The 11994-nt window shown below is 50.1% G+C and overlaps 1 protein-coding gene across 2 annotated transcripts in view; it reads left to right on the top strand.

Annotated features, from left to right (window-relative positions):
* The first annotated feature begins 10630 nt into the window (after positions 1 to 10630).
* Positions 10631 to 11994, top strand: part of LOC142589949 (sodium/calcium exchanger Calx-like) — a 78716-nt gene continuing 77352 nt past the window's right edge. The window contains exon 1 of one of the 2 annotated variants that reach the window (XM_075701678.1): positions 10631 to 10901. The gene's annotated coding sequence lies outside the window, so the exon portion shown is untranslated. Of the gene's footprint in view, positions 10902 to 11553; positions 11586 to 11994 lie in introns of those variants that run through there. The other variant, XM_075701679.1, reaches the window with a different exon arrangement.

Here is an 11994-nt window from a genome sequence, read left to right as displayed (position 1 = left end):
TCTGCACGGCACACTGCGATGTCATATCTCGATTTCTCCAGCCGAGAGGGAAAGGAGAACAGTTATGCCTCCGCCCCGCTGTCAGACTAAACGCCGCATGCATCAGCCGCGTCACGTCAGGGACGAGCTTTGCGCCGATCCTCCTGCGAACTACAATTAAAATTTGGAGTCAGATATCGCGGAGCACAGACACGCTAGAAGAATTCTTCCAACTGATACTGCGCAGAAACACGACTGCCTCTAACTTTTCGATACAAAGATAAGCACTTACTGCAGTCAACAAAAAGTTTAGATCAACTTCAGACCTTCCGAGGTATAGTTATCAATCCTGCTACCACGCCTGCAGACAAACGTACGTTAGCGAAAACATTCCTGCTGCATAAAATAGTATTAACGCTAATGCTAGGATAGAAAGATGTAAACGAACAAAACCGAAGGAAGCTTAAGCATACATCACCATTACTTTTTAAAGCACCTGCCTAAACAAAACACACTATGAGATCTGAAACGCCAGTAGGATATTTAAAATAAATAAAAAATAAAGCAATGATCTACTTGCCGGCAAGAAAGAAGTCTCGAGTGAAGTGTTTCGATAAGACAGCATAGTATTACTCACCTTTTCCCAACGCGGAACTTTGTTATCCAAGTCGCTCTCCGATACACGTCGTCGTCTGCTTCTTTCGCGAAAGGATGAAATCATGCACTGTTGTCTTTCCAGTGCTTATTACACGCATTATGGTAGACAACAAAGGTATACCGAGATCCATCTTATTTTAATTTTCGGGCTCGTGGACGGCGGTATCACGACGATTTGAGAACAACGAGGCATTCAGCGCATGCCGTGATAGGAGACCCTCTTTCGCTTCAAGCTTGAATCTGGATTGGCTTTTTCCGCTACCGCTAGATGGCAAGCGCTTATATGGAGTGCCTTGCTATTTGAGGGTTGAGCTGGTTGCCTCAGGAGAGGAACACACCGGAGTAAATACTCGCAACAAGATGAGGCATGCGTATGCTGCAGCGCAAATCCGGAGACCACTGCTGTGAAGTCGGGGGTCCTTTACGGCCACGAAGGTTCCATGGATGGTGCCATGCGAGGTCCGGTAGAAAGAAGGGTTCCGAGCGACGTTTAAAGAACGAGAAAAAAAGTATATTCAAATGTAAATGATCGAGTTTTACAAAAACGGCTCTAACTATCAGAGCACACTACATGCTGGAGTCTTTGCATGTCAGAGCCTCCCTATACAATTTTAAGCCGTTTATTTCCCTCTTTCCCTGGACGAGGGAATTCACTGGCCAATCACAAACGCCGAACCATTCACAACCTCCTGTCCTCAACGTCCTACCGCTTTGCCGTCTCTCTTGTCTTTAACGTGCCACCGTTTTGGCGGCGCTTTTGTTTCCAACGCGCCACCGTTTTGCCGGCACTCTTGTTTCCAACGTTGCACAATACGAGGTAACCACGTGGTAAACGGCGAACCCACCGTTGACGTCCTTTCCCCTGGAGTCCTTGACAATGACCCCGTCATCAATTAGTGGCTTCATCGTGACGGTCAATCTGTCAGAATCGGGAGGCTGCCCTTGGCGGTAGTCGGAGGGAGACGTTGTTGTCTTGAAGTGAGCTGTCAATTCTAGGCGTTCGAAAAGCCGAAGATCTCAAACATGACTGCTGGTCCGTAAGACTCCGGTGACTGATTGAGTTCTCTTGAGTGAACGATGAGTCGTCACCAGCACCCGTGACAGCTGCATGTTTGCCGCTAAAGCATCCTTTGCTCCGAGAGGTCACCACGCACAACAGCACCCTCGCCGCCAGATGGTGTATCGCGAGGTCGAGTTGTTCGATGCAGTTCGGCCGGCTTGATGCCCGCATTGCTCAAAGCTACGGGGCCGCAGCTTCCAAGAATGAAGGTATTCTGGCCGTAGGCCTAGGTGGGCTCCGACTGGGCTGCATAAATGCAACATGACAAGCTCCAAGGCGCGATCTTTGTCAGTCACACGCAATACCACAAACGCAACAAGGAAGCCGCTCTCTCGCCAGACTGTACAAATTCAAATAATCTGACAACCCCCTATATAAAGAAAACATTAAAACACAAGGTGGACCTTGATCTGGACAAGTACTAAGAAACTTCCAAATATGTGTCCGCGAAAATAGACGCAAGCGGGGTTCATGTAATGATGCTAAGTAATTAAATGGAGGTTCTACACATCAGAAAGGCGAAGGGAGAACTGGCCTCGATTAATTCATATCCGTAACACTTAGCGTAAGAGAGCCACATCATCATTACATAATGCCAAATAAACAAAAGGGAAAAATATTTTCGACCCTTGTCCCGTGTTTAAATTGGGTCAGAAGGCCCGACTTATTCCGCCTTTCTTCTAGCGCACTTATAAACTTTGATAATACGACGCAGAGTGATTAGAATCAATGACCAATCTGACGCAGCAAGCAAAAAAAAGCTTTAAAAAATCGTGCGAACTATCCAAACAAGTAGAAATCAAAATTAGACTGAAGCTTTTTTTATCTTCAGCCTACATCTTCGTGTAACTAAAGAAAACGAAAACACTGACGCTTTCTTTTGTCGAGCGTTCAACTGTCAAGTTTTCATGAAAATAAACATCAAACTAAAAAAAAAATCTCATACCACGAGCAGAAGACACCAACGACACCCTCTGTCTAACAAAAGCTATTAAAAGTGAAATGTTACAAACTTCTTAAATATCGTTGAAGAAATGAAAGCTCCTGAACTCAGTCTACAAAACGTGCCTCCGAATAGCACTCCTGCCAGGTAAAACATGACTCCTTATGAACTCCCACAAAAGCATAACTTATCTAATTGAAATAAGGGAACTAACCTGAACCAAAAATGCTGACAACCTAGCAAAGCTTTTGTGGTATTCGTTACGCTTCTCAAGTGTTCAACGCGCAAGTAAGCCAAATACAAAATGAATACAAAAGAATGAAAGAATTTGGAACGCGTCTTCCTGACTTTTTGTTCTCGGGCCTCAAGTGAACCCTTTCAGACGAGTTCGACAGGGTCGCGCATTCCGGGGTTCTCACAAGGTGTGGTCGCGAAGGCAAAAGCCGCTAATCTGTCTGACGCACGTCGCAGCTGCAACTTCCGGAAAGCAGGCTTTCAATAGTGAGAGAAGGGTACATTCAGAGGTAGCCGCGCGCACTGTTTCCTTAGCTGCTGAGCAGTTGCCTTTCTTTCCCCCCCCCCCCTCCCGAATGACCGGCTCTTGTAGAAGCCTACAGGACGCTTCCCTTTGTCCCTCGGCTAACGAGAGATGTCCACAATACGGTTAGGCGGCGGTTAGTAAGCCTGACTCTCCGAAAAACTTTCCTGATATCGCAAACGCCTGAGCTTGGGATTTACCGTCTTTCGCTTTTTCAGTCATCGGCTGGATCTTGACCTTCGCGCATTTGCCTCTGCCGCCTTGTCGCTTCGCGCGTTTGATTATAGACACGTCAAACACGCCCGCCTTTCGGTTCTTGGGTCTATGCCACTTCTTTGCCCCCTCCGTACACACTTGACCTAACGGGACCTCCGTTTCTTGTGCTTTTTCTGGAAGCGGGCTGAACTTGCCAACTCCGTACACAATTGGCCTAATGGGTCCTCCATTTCTTGTGCTGTTTCTGGCAGGCTGGTCGAATTTGTCACCTCCATACACACTTGGCTTGACAGACCCTCCGTTTCTTGTGCTTTTTCTGATAGGCTGCCGGAACTTGCCACCTCCTTACAAACTTAGCCTAAAGGGCCCCCAGTTTCTTGTGCTGTTTCTGGCAGGCTGGCAAAACTTGCCACCTTCGTACACACTTGATCTAACGGGCCTTCCGTTTATTGTGCTGTATCTGGCAGGCTGGCCAAACTTGGCATCTTGTATACACTTGGGCTAACGGGCCCTCCGTTTCTTGGGCTTTTTCTGACAGGCGGGCCGAACTTGTCACCTCCGAACACACCGTCTAATGGGCTCTCCGTTTCTTTTGCTGTTTTGAACAGGCCGGCCGACCTTAACACCTCCGTACACGTCTGGCTTAACGGGCCCTGCCTTTCTTGTGCTGTTTCTGGCAGACGGGCCAAACTTGCCACCCCCGTACATGCATGGCTTAACGGGCTCTCCGTTTCTTATGCTGTTTCTGGCAGGCTGGCCGAACTTGCTACCCCCAAACAAACTTAGCCTGACGGGCCCTGCGTTTATTGCGTTGTATCCATAATTGCCATCATGTATACACTTGGCCTAACGGGCCCTCCGTTTCTTGTGCTTTACCTGGCAGACTGGCCACACTTGCCATTTTGTATACACTTGCAGTAACGGGCCCTCCGTTTCTAGTGCTGTTTCTTGCAAGTTGTCCGAACTTGTCACCACCATACACACTTCGCCTAACGGGACCTCCGTTTCTTGTGCTGTTTCAGGCAGGCTGACAGGACTTGCCGCTTCCGTACACATTTCTGGCGAAACGGGCTCTGCATTTCTTGTGCTGTTTCTGGCAGGACTTGCCACCTTGCATACACATAGTCTAACGGGCCCTCCGTTTCTTGTGCTGTTTCTGGCAAGCATACAGGATTTGCCATCTCTGTACAAACTTGGCCTAACGGGCCCTCCGTTTCCTGTGCTGTTTCTGGCAAGCTGGCCAAACTTGCACCTTGCATACACATAATCTAACGGGCCCTTCGTTTCTAGCGCTGTTTCTGGTAGGCTGACAGGACGTGCCACCTCTGTACATAATTGGTCTAACGGGTCTTCAGTTTCTTCTGCTTTTTCTGGCAGGCGGGCCGAACTTGCCACCTCCGCAGTAACTTCGCATAAAGGGCCCTCCGCTTCTTGTGCTGTTTATGACAGGCTGCCCAACCTTGCCACCTTGCATGCACTTAGTCTAACAGGCTTTCTGTTTCTTGTGCAGTTTCTGGCAGGACTTGCCACCTCTGTAAACACTTGGCCTAACGGGCCCTCCATGTGTTGTGCTTTTTCCGGCAGGCGGGCCGAACTTACCACCTCCGTACAAACTTGGCATAACGGGCCCTCCGTTTCTTGTGCTGTTTCTGGCAAGTTGGCCAAACTTGCCAACTTGTATACACGTGGTCTAACAGGTCCTCCGTTTCTTGTGACTTTTCTGGCAGGCGGGCCGAACTTGTCACCTCCGTACACACTTGGCCTAACAGGCCCCCTGTTTATTGTGCTGTTTCTGGCAGGCTGGCGAAGCTTCTCACCTCCGTACGCAATTGACCTAACGGGCCCTCCGTTTGTTGTGCTTGTTCTAGCAGGTTGGCTGAACTTGCCACCTCTGTACATACTTGGCGTAACGGACCTTCCTTTTCCGTGCTTTTTCTGACAGGCTGGCAGAACTTGCCACCTCCATACAAATTTGGTATTACGAGCCCGCCGTTTCTGGTGCTGTTTCTAGCCGGCTGGTAGAACTCGCCACCTCTTTACGCACTTGGTGTAGCGGGCTCTCCATTTCTGGTGCTCTTTCTGGCAGGCTGGCCAAACTTGCAACCTCCAAACAAACTTGGCTAGATGGGCCCTCCGTTTCTTGTGGTGTTCCTGGCAAGCTGGCCAGACTTGCCACCTTGCATACACTTAGTATAAAGGCCTTCCTTTCCTTGTGCTTTTTTCTGGCAGGCGCGCCGAACTTGCCACCTCCGTACGCACTTGGCCTAATGGGCTCTCCGTTTCTTGTGCTGTTTCTGGCAGGCGGTCCTAACTCGACCTCCGTACAGACTTGGCCAAACGGGTCCTCCGTTTCTCGTGCTGTTTCATGCAGGCTGGCTGAACTTGCCACTTTGTATACATTTCGTCTAACGGGCCCTCCCTTTCTTGTATCGTTTCTGGCAGCGTGGCCAAACTTGACACCTCCTTACGTGCTTGGCCTTACCGGCCCTCCGTTTCTTGTGCTGTTTCTGGCACGCTGGCCAAACTTGCCACCCTGTATACACCTTGTCTAATGTGCCCTGCATATCTTGTGCTGTTTCTGGCAGGCTGGCCGAACTTGTCGCCTCCGTGTAAACTTGGCGTTACGGGCCCTCAGTTTCTTGTGCTGCTTCTGGCCGGCTGGCCAAACTTGACACCTCTTTACACACTTGGCCTAACGGGCCCTCCGTTTCTTCCACTGTTTCTGGTAGGCTGACAGGACTTGCCACCTCTGTACACACTTGGCCTAACGGGCCTTCCGTTTCTCGTGCTTTTTTGGCAGGCGGGCCGAACTCGCCACCTCCATACAAACTTGCCATTACGGGCATTTTGTTTCTAGTGCTCTTTCTGGCAGGTTGGCCGAACTTGCCACTTCGCATACATTTATTCAAACGGGCCTTCCGTTCGTTGCGCTGTTCCTGACAGGCGAGCCGAAATTGTCACCTCCGTGTACACTTGGCGTTACTTGCCCTTCATTTCTTGCGCTGTTTCTGGCAGGCGGGTCGAACTTGCCGCCCTGTATACACTTGGTCCAGCAGGTCCTCCGTTTCGTGTGTTCTTTCTGGCAGGCTGGCCAAACATGCCACCTCCTACGCACATGGCCTAACTGGCTCCCCATTTCTTGTGATGATCCTATATAGCAGGCTGGCCGAACTTGCCACCTCCAAACAAACTTGGCCTGATGGGCCCCCCGTTTATTATGCTGCATTTATCAGGCTGGTCGAACTTGCCACCTTGTATTGACTTGTTCTAACGGGCGCTCCACTTCTTGTGCTCTATCTGGCACGCTGGCCAAACTTGCGATCTTGTATACACTTGGCCTAACGGCCCCTTCATTTGTAGTGCTTTTCCTGACAGGCGGGCCAAACTTGCCACCTCCTTATGCACTTCGCCTAACGGGCCCTCAGTCTGTTGTGCTTTTTCTGACAAGCTGGCCTAACTTTCCATCTACATACAAGCTTTGCATAACAGGCCCTCCGTTTCTTGTGCTGTTTCTGGCAGGCTGGCAGGACGTGCCACCTCCAAACAAACATGGCCTGACGGGCCCTCCGTTTATGGCGCTGTATCTGGCAGGCTGGCCAAACTTGCCACCTACGTACACGCTAGGTCCAACGGGCCCTCCGTTTCTTGTATTGTTTCCGGCAGGCTGGCTAGACTTGCCACCTCTTTACGCACTTGGCCTAACGGTATCTCCCTTTCTTTTGCTTTTCTGGCCGGCGGGCCGAACTCGCCACCTGCGTACAAACTTGCCATAACGGGCCCTTCGTTTCTAGTGCTGTTTCTGGCAGGTTGGCCGGAATTGCCACTTTGCACACGCTTAGTCGAACGGGCCTTCCGTTTCTTGCGCTGTTTCTGGCAGGCGGGTCGAACTTGCCACCTCCGTACAAACTTGCCATGATGGGCTCTCCGTTTCTTGTGCTGTTTCTGTCAGGCTGGCCGAATTTGCCACCCTTTGTACACTTGGTCTAACGGGCCTTCCGTTTCTTGCGCTATTTCTGGCAGGCTGACCAAACTTACCACCTCTCTACGCACTTTGCTCAACGGCTCTCCGTTTCTTGTGCTGTTTCTGGCAGGCTGGCCAAACTTGCCACGTTGTGTACACTTGGTCTAAGGTGCCCTCCACTTCTTGTGCTGATTCTAGCAGGCGGACCGAACTTGTCACCTCCGTAAACACTTGGCGTTACGGGCGCTCCGTTTCTTGCGCTGTTTCTGGCAGGCTGACCAAACTTGCCACCTCTTTACGGACTTGGCTCAACGGCTCTCGGTTTCTGGTGATGTTTCTGGCAGGCTGGCCGAACTTGCCACCCTGTATACACTTGGTGCAGCAGGCCCTCCGTTTCTTGTGTTGTTTCTGGCAGGCTGGCTAAACTTGCAATCTTCTACAACACACTTGGTCTTAATTTCTTTCCACTTCTTGTGCTGTTTCTGGCAGGTAGGCCAAGCTTGCCGCCGCTTTACGCATTTGGCCTAACGGGCTCTCCATTTCTTGTGCTGTTCCTGGCAGGCTGGCCGAACTTGCCACAGTGTATACACTTGGCCTGACGGGTCCTCCATCTATTGTGCTGTACCTGGCACGCTGGACAATCTTGCGACCTTGTATACACTTGTGCTAACGGGCCCTCTGTTTGTTGTGTTTTTTCTGGCGAGCGGGCCGAACTTGCCATCACCGCGCACACTTGGTCTAATGGGCCCTCCGTTTCTTGTGCTGTTTCACGCAGGCACACAGGACTTACCACCTCCGTACACACCTAGCCAAGCGGGCTCTCCGTTTCTTGTGTTGTTTCTGGCAAGGCGGTCGAATTTTCCACAGCAAAGAAACTTGGCCTTACTGGCCCTCCGCTTCTTGTGCTGTTTCTGGCAAGTCGGCCAAACTTGCCACCTTGTATATACTTGGTCTATCGGGCCCTCTGTTTGTTGTGATTTTTCTGGCAAGCGGGCCGAACTTGTCGCCTCCTTACACACTTGGCCTAACGGGCCCCCTGTTTCTTGTGCTGTTTCTGGCAGGCTGGCAATACCTCCCACGCGCGTACACACTTGACCTAAGGGGCCTTCAGTTTCTAGTGCTTTTTCTGACAGGCTGGTCTAACTTGCCATCTCCATACAAACTTGGCCTAACAGGCCCTCCGTTTCTTGTGCTGTTTCTGGCAGGCTGGCAGGACTTGCCACCTCTGCTCACACTTGGCCTAACGGGCTCTCCATTTCTAGCGCTCTTTCTGGTAGGCTGGCCAAACTTGCTACCTCCAAACAAACTTGGCCTGACGTGCCCTCCGTTTCTTGTGCTGTATCTGGCAAGCTGACCAGACTTGCCAGCTTGCATATACTTAGTCTTATGGTCTTCCTTTTCTTGTGCTGTTTTCTGGCCGGCGGGCCGAACTTGCCACCTCCGTACGCAGTTGACCTGACGGGCTCTCCGTTTCTTGTGCTGTTTCTGGCAGGCTGGCCGAACTTGCCACCTCCAAACAAACATGGCCTGATGGGCCCTCCGTTTATTGCGCTGTATCTGACGGGCTGGTCAAACTTGCCACCTCCGTACCCACTTGGTCCAACGGGCCCTCTGTTTCTTCTTGTTTCTGGCAGGCTGGCCAAGTTTGCCACCTCTTTATGCACTTGGGCTAACGGGATCTCCTTTTCTTGTGCTTTTTCTGGCAGGCGGCCCGAACTCGCCACCTGCGTAAGAAGTTGCCATAACGGGCCCTTCGTTTCTAGTGCTGTTTCTGGTGGGTTGGCCGAACTTGCCCGTTTGCCTACATTTAGTCGAACGGGCCCTCCGTTTGTTGATAGGTCATGACGTGCGCGTCATGTAGGTGCTGAAATAACCGCCTACGTCTTGGTGCTTTCATGGTCGTTTCGTTAACTTGGTAGCTTCGCATAACATCGATTTCCAGAGGGCGTGGGATATGCTGAATTTTTTATTTCATTGCGTTGTTTTCAGAATTTACATTCTGGTAACTTTTGCAACATTATTTTAAAGCAGAGTAAGCGGTTCCGAATATTTCATTCTTTCTCTATTTTTATCGTGATTAGGGTTATGTATTTTAGCTATATTATTTTGGTATAGTTGGCTAGCTCGTTTTCAGCGAAATAGTCGCTGTTGAAGAAAAGAAAACGAAAACAATAACATTAACACATGCCCACGACCGTTCGTTAGCAGACGGCACGCAAGCTGCTCACTGTAGCAGACGTGTAAATGATGGCAATCACAGCGCAGCGTCCTCGTTTGCAGCCACTCGAATGCGAAGATCCAGGACAATGGGAAGATCAATTTTGTTGGCTCTCAAGGCAGCCATGCAGTGGCGCATCGCTTCTGGTCACGACTCACCTGCTCCAGTGGCCAGAGCAGAAGCGCCGTTTTGCACGCCATCCATCGGTTTCGGTTCGTGACCCGTCGACCGCGGCATCGTCCGGCAGCTACATGGTCGCGGTTCAAAGCTCGGTCGCCCGAAGTGTATTAGAGAGCGGACACGAGTCGAAGATCGCACCAATCGATACGAAGGCGGCATTTGGTAGCGGTCAAGAAATAGCACATCCGGCAGTCTCTGTCAGTTTCCCTATAGCAGACGACTCAGCGTGGGTCCGCGTAAGCGCCAACGTTGCGAAAGATGACGATGAACGCACAGCGATGTTTCGAGAGCGAAGAACACGAAAACGGTTGAGAGCCGGACCTTCTCAGCAGCTGCAGCGCTTATGTGTCACACTAGCGTGGCCATTCAGTCGCGCGTGAGTCAGAACCGTTCGCTCGTAGCCGCAAGCGCCCACGCGCAAGCTTGTCTAGCGATACCGAAGACAAAAAAAGCGAGAACAAAAAGAAAGCAAACTTGGCAGCGTTTTTAGCGCGTAGCAGACGACAACAAGGCTTGACGCGCGAAGACTCGAGAACCAGCAAAAAGTAGCATGCCAGCAAAGTAAAGCCAGCATGCACCACAGGCGGCCTTCGGTTGGCTGAGTTCGAATGACCGGAGGTGACGTAACGGAATGCAGAAAAAAAAAACCGATGGAAGAAGCAGAAAAGAAAAAATGAAAACCAGAACCGAAACAAAGATGGCGGCTGCCGGAGCGCAGAGCAGACGACGCGCGGAGCGCGGCTGAGCAACCAGTTTTTCCCGTTATTTCGCTTTGCTGTTTTGCTGCTTTTCTCGCCCGTCACACGTACGGACTACGCGCTGATGGCGCTGCGGCCGGCATGCGTGCCTCCTTTGGCGCCTCATTTTTTTTTCTCTCTCTCTCCGTTGGCTCGTTGCGTCCTGCTGCCGTCGCGCTCTGCGGCTTCTTCAGTTGGGCGTAGTGCGTGTTGGCGTGTGGGACGCAAGCTGGAAGAGTGCATCGCTAAAAGATGCTTTAACGGTGCCGCAAACTATAGCAGTCACGTCTGGCTCGGTGGCAGCAGACGCCGCTCGTTCTAGGCGAAAGTGGTAGCAGACGGAAAGTGCACACGGAAACCAGACGGATACTAACGATCAAGTCACTTGGAGGCGGGACTACCGCTGACAAACGTAAGTTTTCGTCCGTTCTCCGTAAACGAATTCGCTCGCAGAGCGAACGTAGAGCACACGTAGTTTTAAAGCATATTGCATGTCTTGGGAATTGCCTGCTACGAAAAGAAAAAAATTAATTCGCGCCGTTGTCAAATGGCTCTTAAGTTCTTTACGACGATCGTGTTTTCGTGAGCTTCACCATAACAGAAAAAAAAAGCTCGTTCTTGCCGCGCGTCTCATTGAAAGAGAGACCCATTTAAGAGGGTTCAGCCACGCACGCGCATGAGAGCGCAGGTGTCAAGATTGTTCAGAACACTTACGGCCGCAAATTCCCTTTCTTTTCCTAGAACAGCTACGTGCGAGCATTCGTACGAAAGCTGGACCTCTACAGGGAATTAAATCCTGATGTTATATTTATTTAAGGAAGTGTACATTACTTCCTGCTTTTATGACATGTGCTATATGCAGTGTACAAAACTTTAAACGCATTTTGTAGTGTAGTTCTAAAACAATTTAAAAGCGGTTTACGTGCACAGCATAGCCGTAGTGATGACATATTTTCTCGGCGTTTAACGCGAGCTAGTATACCGGGTGTTTTTCTTTAGACGGTCCAAAAATTTAAAAAAAAATTGCCGGTGGCTGACAGCACAATTCTAGTTTATGAGCTCAAGCCACTTGGAGGCGGGACTACCGCTGACAAACGTAAGTTTTCGTTCGTTTGCCGTAGACGAATTCAGTCGCAAAGCGAACATTCAATGCGTAAGTTGAAAGTATAATGCATATCTCGTGAATAGCTTGCTACGAAAAGAAAACTGAAATTCGCGCCGTTGTCAAATGGCTCTAAGTACTTTACGACGATCGCGTTTTCGTGATCTTCACTATTCTAGTCCATGAGCTCATCTGCTCGTAGAGGCGAACGTTAATTGCACACAAAATGGAAATGCATAACGACTAATTGACAAAAATTAACCGAGGAAGTTTTGAACTAATTACCTTATGATACATATTGCAATTTACAAATTATAGCGGGTGAGACTGCAAGGCGAAGGCACTTGGGACGATTTCTCAGGATGATACCAATTTCGAGATAAAAATTTTCGAACTTTGCGGA

Source organism: Dermacentor variabilis, chromosome 8, assembly GCF_050947875.1.
Source record: "Dermacentor variabilis isolate Ectoservices chromosome 8, ASM5094787v1, whole genome shotgun sequence".
NCBI classification, from domain to species: Eukaryota; Metazoa; Arthropoda; class Arachnida; order Ixodida; family Ixodidae; genus Dermacentor; species Dermacentor variabilis.
This window is presented reverse-complemented; position numbering and strand designations above follow the sequence as displayed.